We start from the raw sequence: 7,160 nt of genomic DNA, 5'->3' as shown, positions 1-7,160 counted from the left end.
AGTTTTGAAGACAACCCAATTGGTCTTGCACAATTTAGATTAATGAGTTGATAGAACCATTAAACAAGTGTTTGTTGTGCAATCTGCTGAACTGTTGGTACATATATGTAGTGGTTGAATTATTGTGAGTTTTGTTTGTATGAGAAAAATATAATAAATTTTTTTTGAGAAACCTAATTCATATATTCTACTGTGGTAAATTTTGTAGAATTTATACTTTATCTTTTCTTAGTGAATAAAATCAGTTTGTACATGCTATAATATGTTTCGTGAACTAAGTGATCATAAGTTAAGTTGTATGATGAATGTTTGGTTGATTTGCCATGATACAATGTGTGAATACATGTTAGGACTTTTTAGTACAGTTGACTTTGATTATTATCACTAACGAGTCGTCGATTCAAGTTTTTGTTTGTGTATACATTATGTCTAATGTGATTGTGCGTGATAGTCGTCGTGCTTTGAGGTTTCGCCTCACGTTAACCCTTTACTAGTTATGATGCTAATATTTTAACAATTTTAGGTTCAAAAAGTTAGAGCTGAAATGGAAAAAGATGAAAAAAAGTCAAGAAATGAGTTGGAAGAACGAGTAAAACGAATGGAATAAATGGAAAAAAAAACTTAAGGAAAATGAAGAAAGGAGGCAAAAACAATTTGATTAGTTTATGAGAAAGTTTGAGGTCGGTAGTAATTAGTAGTAGTTTCAAATATTTTGAATTCATAACTTATTAGTGAAAGTTTGTTAATGTAAACTTGTTTTGAATTTATGTTTTGGGTTTGTTAAACTTATGAAATAGCCACATTTATCTATGTGTGACCAAAAGTATGATAATATCCAAACTTTATATTACAAAAGCATTATGTGTGACAAACGGTATGACAATGGCCACACCACAAACTACAAAAGAGTGTTTGAGTGGCAAGTTCATATTTTTAGCCACATTGACAATAACCTCCAGTGTCTATATGATATGATTGGCCACACAATACATCAATATGTGTGACGAAAACTTTGACAATAGCCACACTTTAAATTAGGAAAAACATTATGTGTGACAAAAGGTAAGACAATGGCAACACCACAAACTATAAAAGAGTGTTTGACTGGCAAGTTCACATTTTTAGCCACATTGACAATAACCTCCAATGTCTATATGATATGATTAGCCACACAGTTGCTCACTATGTGTGACGAAAAGTTTGACAATACCCACACTTAAATTATGAAAAGAATTATGTGTGACAAACGGTAAGACAATAGCCACACTATAATCTACAAAGGAGTGTTTGAGTGACAAGTAAACTTATTTAGCCACTTTTAATGTAATATCCAGTGTCTATATCATATAATTAGCCACTCTATTCTTAAATTTAAGTGGCCATTTCTTTGCTATATCCACACGGTATGGGTCACAATTCAAGCTTAACACAACCCTATTGGCCACATTATTATAAAATTCATGTAGCTGAAACATTAATTCATGTGGCTCTATACGTGTAATGGTCACTCATAGTAAATAGTCATGTGGCTATTTTTTACCGTTTAGCCACACTTATTGGAGAGGCTTCTTGATGGCCAACAAATAATGTATGTACCCTTTAGCCACACTTATTACCACATAAGGCCACTAAAAACTGTGTGTGGCCATATCATACCCACGGTTTCACGACCTTTGGCCACATATGACCTGAACCAAATGTGTGTGGCTAAAGGCCTACCGCCACACTTTTTTTCGTGTGACCAAAGGTCAATTTTCACGTAGTGTGCCCCAATCCTTGCCATAAGTTGTATTGATATGAGGGTTGAGAGGTGAGAACCCTTAAGTGGTCTAGATTACAAGTCTTCCATCCTATAGATAAATCAAAAATATATTGCTAACAAATATAAAGGAATAAAAAATAAAAATAAATAATTGGCGGATATATGCAATCTAAGCGACTATGTAAAGAATCCAATTAGATTTCATAATATGAATCGAAAATAAAAATTTTCCAAAAGCATCCAACTAGAAAAGTAACTTAATTATCGACTCATACTATAGATACTACACTTTAATGTATGGAGACTACTAGATAGAACCCCTACGTTGTGGGGACGTATGCCAACCATATGAAAAGACTCATAAGTTTCAAAGCACCATAATTTGGCACAACCACATTAAAAATATACTTGTATATCACAAAATAGTCTTTATCAGAATAGAACTGCTCAAAATTTGGTGCTAAGGCCAAAATGGTACACAACAAAAGCAAGGCATCCAAAAGCCCGTATATTAGTATTGAGAAAAATGTAGTGCTCTCTAATGCTACAACCTTCATTTACTGCACATAGGATAACCAAACTCATAAGCCAACAGGTCACTTGTGCCAAGTTTATATGTCAATTAGGCCCGTCTCCGAGAATGATAAAAAAAATTTAGGCCTCGTGCGAGATAAATTTCAAGCCTCCTCCATATAATATAAACTCGTCAATTATATATCAAAAAACCACAATATGAATACAATATCTGCAAATAAACAAAACAAAAGTAGTATATCAAAATGATGGAACTCAAACGAATTTTGAGGCTCTCCTAGCGTTTTGGGAAGCTAAGCTATCGATCAAGTCTTCCATACCTTCTAATGTTTCGTTTTTATTAGATATCATTGCGAGTCCATTAAGTCTATCTTGGGACCTTTTCGATTGTAAATAAGACTTTAACAACTTCAATTTTAAAGAAGCAAATCAACTCCCCGCCCACTAAAAAAGAAATCGACTCTAAAACAAACCCAAAACTCATATGAGATTCATATAAATTCATCATGAAATAAAAAAACTAACATGTTTAAAAAAAACTAAAATATTGTTATAAACAAGTTCCTATTAAACCATCACAAAACCTTCTCTCAAATAATTTAATAATAATAATAATAATAATAATAATAATAATAATAATAAATTCTTCAAAGAGATGGTAAGTTTCAATTGAAAGAAAAGAGTGTGGATGAAATAATCCAGAAATTTAATCATCAAGCTAACTATTTCTAGAATTAAGAAGGAATTTAAAGTAAAAGCATACTTTTGTGTCAAGCATAACAAATTCAATTTTACAAGCATATAAAATTAGAAATAATACATTCCATTCACGTAGCATGGCCCAGTTTTAATAGTTTTTTTTGGTCTGTAGATCTATTAAAACAATAAACTAAAACTTTTTGTGCCCCTTAAAAATTTGCACAGCCAAAAACCAGCTCTGGTGTCAATATTCAAATTATCCACCAATTTCTACTTGCACAACCAAACCAAAATTATCCACCAGGGAACTTACATTAAACATACACCCAAGACAATATACCAAGAATAAACCTATTGAGTTAAATACTAAAATTATTGCTCCATTATGTAGATGCCCACAACGAATTACCGCCTTTTGGAATGTAATTAGAATAAACCTGTAGACGAACCCGCCTATCTTCAAATTGTAGTACCATTATTTGTGGTCATTGCCAAAAGCGCATCGACTTATTTTTTGGGCGAGATACAGCCATGCTACTAAGTAACATAGGTACGTTTTGTATCCTGTAGATGTAAAGTGTGTTAGATGGGATGCTTTGGACTATATCTAATTGATGGATGTATTTACCTTGAGTTATCGTTTCAACTGCGCCTAATGCTAAAACATTGTTCGTGCTGAGGCGATCGATCTCTTTTTGCAAGAACCCAGATTGACGATCATTGTTAGATGGATATGACATGTGTGCGCTTAAGAGAAGAAATGTCAAAAACAGCTTGTCGTATGAAGCCTATTGTCTACTTATGATCTAAATAAGCCAGTGTGAACAACGGTTACCCTCAAGTCCCAAAGAAAAATCACTCGATAAACCCAACGTCACACGGAAGCTGCATAATATAGTACAACAGTAGAAAAAAAACATTAGATATCATCAAATAAATGTTGTCTACTGCATAGCCATCACTATTGTATAAAAATACCAAGGTATAAAATAGCTTATTACTAAAAGCACATACAAATACGCAAATTATATAACTTACCTCATAAATGCGTGGATTACGATCTACTTAATTTTTCTATTGGGTCCACCTTCTGTGAAAACACTCCCAGTACAGATGGTTTCATTGCCAATTTTAGTATTCCTCGTTGAAAACCACTAAACTAGAAAAGAAATATCTTGTAATTTGTTTATAACCATAAAGATTTACATTATAAATGCAAAAGAAATTTACCATTCCATTAAATCCATTGGTTTAAGAACAGAGTTTGAAACCTTTATGAAAACGAGTTTGAAACCTTTATGAAAACAAAAAAGAGTATATTTGATCCAGTAGGTTTTTGCAACATCATCAATGAATTTATAAAACTTGACAAAAAAATAGATGCATAAGTAAATCAGACAAAGCACTTATGGTTTTCCCTAAATAACCTAAATAACACTTGATCCTTGAGAAGCCTCAGGAGCTTAAATGTACCTGCGCAGCAACCAAAAAACCAATGAAATATATCATAATATTACCAGCGCGCTTCAGGCGTCTAGTAACATTTTTATTTCCGTCGTATAAAATGCGAGCATTTGAGTCAATGGCTCGCATGTTTTTCATCAGGGTTTTCTTGGTTACTTTCTTCCTCCCATTTGAGTCAAAAGGCGGGTTTGTTTTTAATATAATGTTAATTGGTTAATATCATCATATACTAAAAGGCAAGTAAATAAGTAAATACAAACCTCAAGATGTTGTGAAGCCTCCAAATTAACTTCCAATTACAATTATAGAAATACACTATACCTTACGATTATTTTTTCGGGGAAAAGTAAGTGAACTCATAAGTGAATATCTTAATTACGGCAATTATGGTTGAGGCGGATAGAGATGAATCAGCATGCCCACACTACCCTATTCACCATTTCACAAACCCAAAAATTAGAGCACAAAAAATAACAATTGAAATACTACCTGGAATCATGAAGATTAATGGAGCCAGTGGTGTACGACGACAGGGACGGTGACATAAAGGCGGAGTTCTTCTTACATCATTGTTGGTGTCTATGTGGTGGAACATATAGAATCACTTTTCAGAATACAGAGGACTTGGGAAGAAGACAACATAGAGCTCGTGGACACCTTGAACAACAAACACATGGAAAAAATGTGGCTTAAAATCAGAACCAGCATGTAGTTATCAGGCGCATTAACAACCAATTTTAAAACTAAAGAAGCATAGGCCATGCAATAACAAAGAAGATAATACAACTTGATATGCAGGATGTATCACCTATAGATGCCCAACTTAGTTGGAATTGTAATATTATAAATATGCCCCCAATCCTGTCACACCCTGACTTAGGGTCTAGGCGTGTGACCACAAGTTGGTACCTGTTTTGTAAATATATCAGAGTTTAATGGTAAATTTTAGCAGAAGACTTTAAGTTTGAATATAATATTAATCTACATTGAAAATTTACTTGGGAGTTAAATACCCAAGTATTCGGTTTACAAAATATGTATTCATATTGCAAGGATTAAGTTTATCAAAAACGGAGCCATCTTGTAACGCGCTTCTATCTTCATAAAGACTCCAATCCTTGCTATTGCTACTTATGCTTAATTACCTGCAATGGGTTGGAAAAATACGTCAGTTATATGCTGGTGAACACGTATGACTCTATAAAACATTTGAATAACATTACAATACAATTATAGTTTTCTGTACACTCAGCAGAAGTATTTATACTTCTAGGCTTTGTACCACAACCCTACAGACACACAAGTGTTCCCCGAGCCATGGTAGCCCCTGAAAGGAGAACTAGTTATGATTGTTAGCCCGCGGCCACTTAGCCTTAGATTGTTTAGGCTGAACAATTATGTATGGATCCAGACACATGTGTAATTGGTCTGAGTTGATTTTATTTTATAGTTTGTATTATAACGTTGTTAGAGATTACGTAATCTCATGTAAACGTTGACTGACTCGTTAAGACAAACACCCGTTCATCTTATCGAGTATAATATGTTTTGATTGATTGAAAAGGTTAACATATTCACCTGTAACGTCGGTGTTGGAAAACCTTGACTGATTGATTGAGATGATATTTAACCTGTACATAAATAGGTTTGTATAAATTCCTGAATGGTGTTTTGATTAAGCTATGATTGCTAAGCTTAACTTTGAAATTTTTTATCTTTGATTGTGAATGAACACACTTAGTTTTTATGTGACGTTTGATGTAGCATGCTTTGGTTAAGAGGTTATAACACGTTGGTAAGTTTCTCCAGGTAAGTAAACGGATCCCTCAGTTAATTGGGATTTGTATGAATTACTTTTCCTTAGGCAATAAACTTACTACTAGTGATACTACCCTTATAGTTACTACATGCCCGTTAAAATATATCTCTGGTTAACATTACTTTGCTATGAAGTAACGTTTATGAAAACTCGTTTGTGATTGTTTTACAAAATACTTTTAAGGTTAAAGGCCAAAGCCTCGATTGATATCTAAGCTATAATTTGAATAACTTAAACATAACTCCTACCTTAGTATAGATACTTGGAATGATAATAATAAGAAAAACTTGATAGGTAGTATCTTGATCTACTCGCTTATATTATTGCTACTCGATTATGACTTCTAGACCTGCACGAACTTCGAGAAAATGGCACGTCGGCTTGTTACAGTAATAGGGCACGTCTTTATATGCTAAGTGTGTGAAAATTGAGGTGAGAGTGGGATGAAAATGGCTTCAAACCCGTCACCCCTTTTATAGGCAAATTTAGAGCCCCATCGCGATACACGATGAGTTCTTTGTTACCCCGTCGCGAATCGTGACGCCGCATTTTAACACCGCCTTATCTGGTCGTGACACGTGGCCTGTCATATCGTGCCACGTGGTTGGACACGTGTCCACGGTTACTTATCCTAGTCATCACGCTATGCATGGTCCTATAGGGTGTGCCATCACGTATCGCTACGCCGCCTAAAACTAGATTTTTGTGCCACTCCATAGCGCTACGCGATGGGCTTATTGCTTGTCCCGTCGCGTATTACGATGGATAGATTTTTCAGAATTTACAATTTTGGTCCCTATACTTTATAAGTCAGTATTTTTGGCTAATTATTTTAGGGTACGTTACGTGATGTTACAAATCGCATCTTGACTTGACTTAAAA

The sequence above is a fragment of the Bidens hawaiensis genome, unplaced genomic scaffold (genome assembly GCF_021521415.1).
Source record: "Bidens hawaiensis isolate Kalapana, Puna unplaced genomic scaffold, B.hawaiensis_p1.1 tig00030785_1, whole genome shotgun sequence".
NCBI classification, from domain to species: Eukaryota; Viridiplantae; Streptophyta; class Magnoliopsida; order Asterales; family Asteraceae; genus Bidens; species Bidens hawaiensis.
This window is presented reverse-complemented; position numbering follows the sequence as displayed.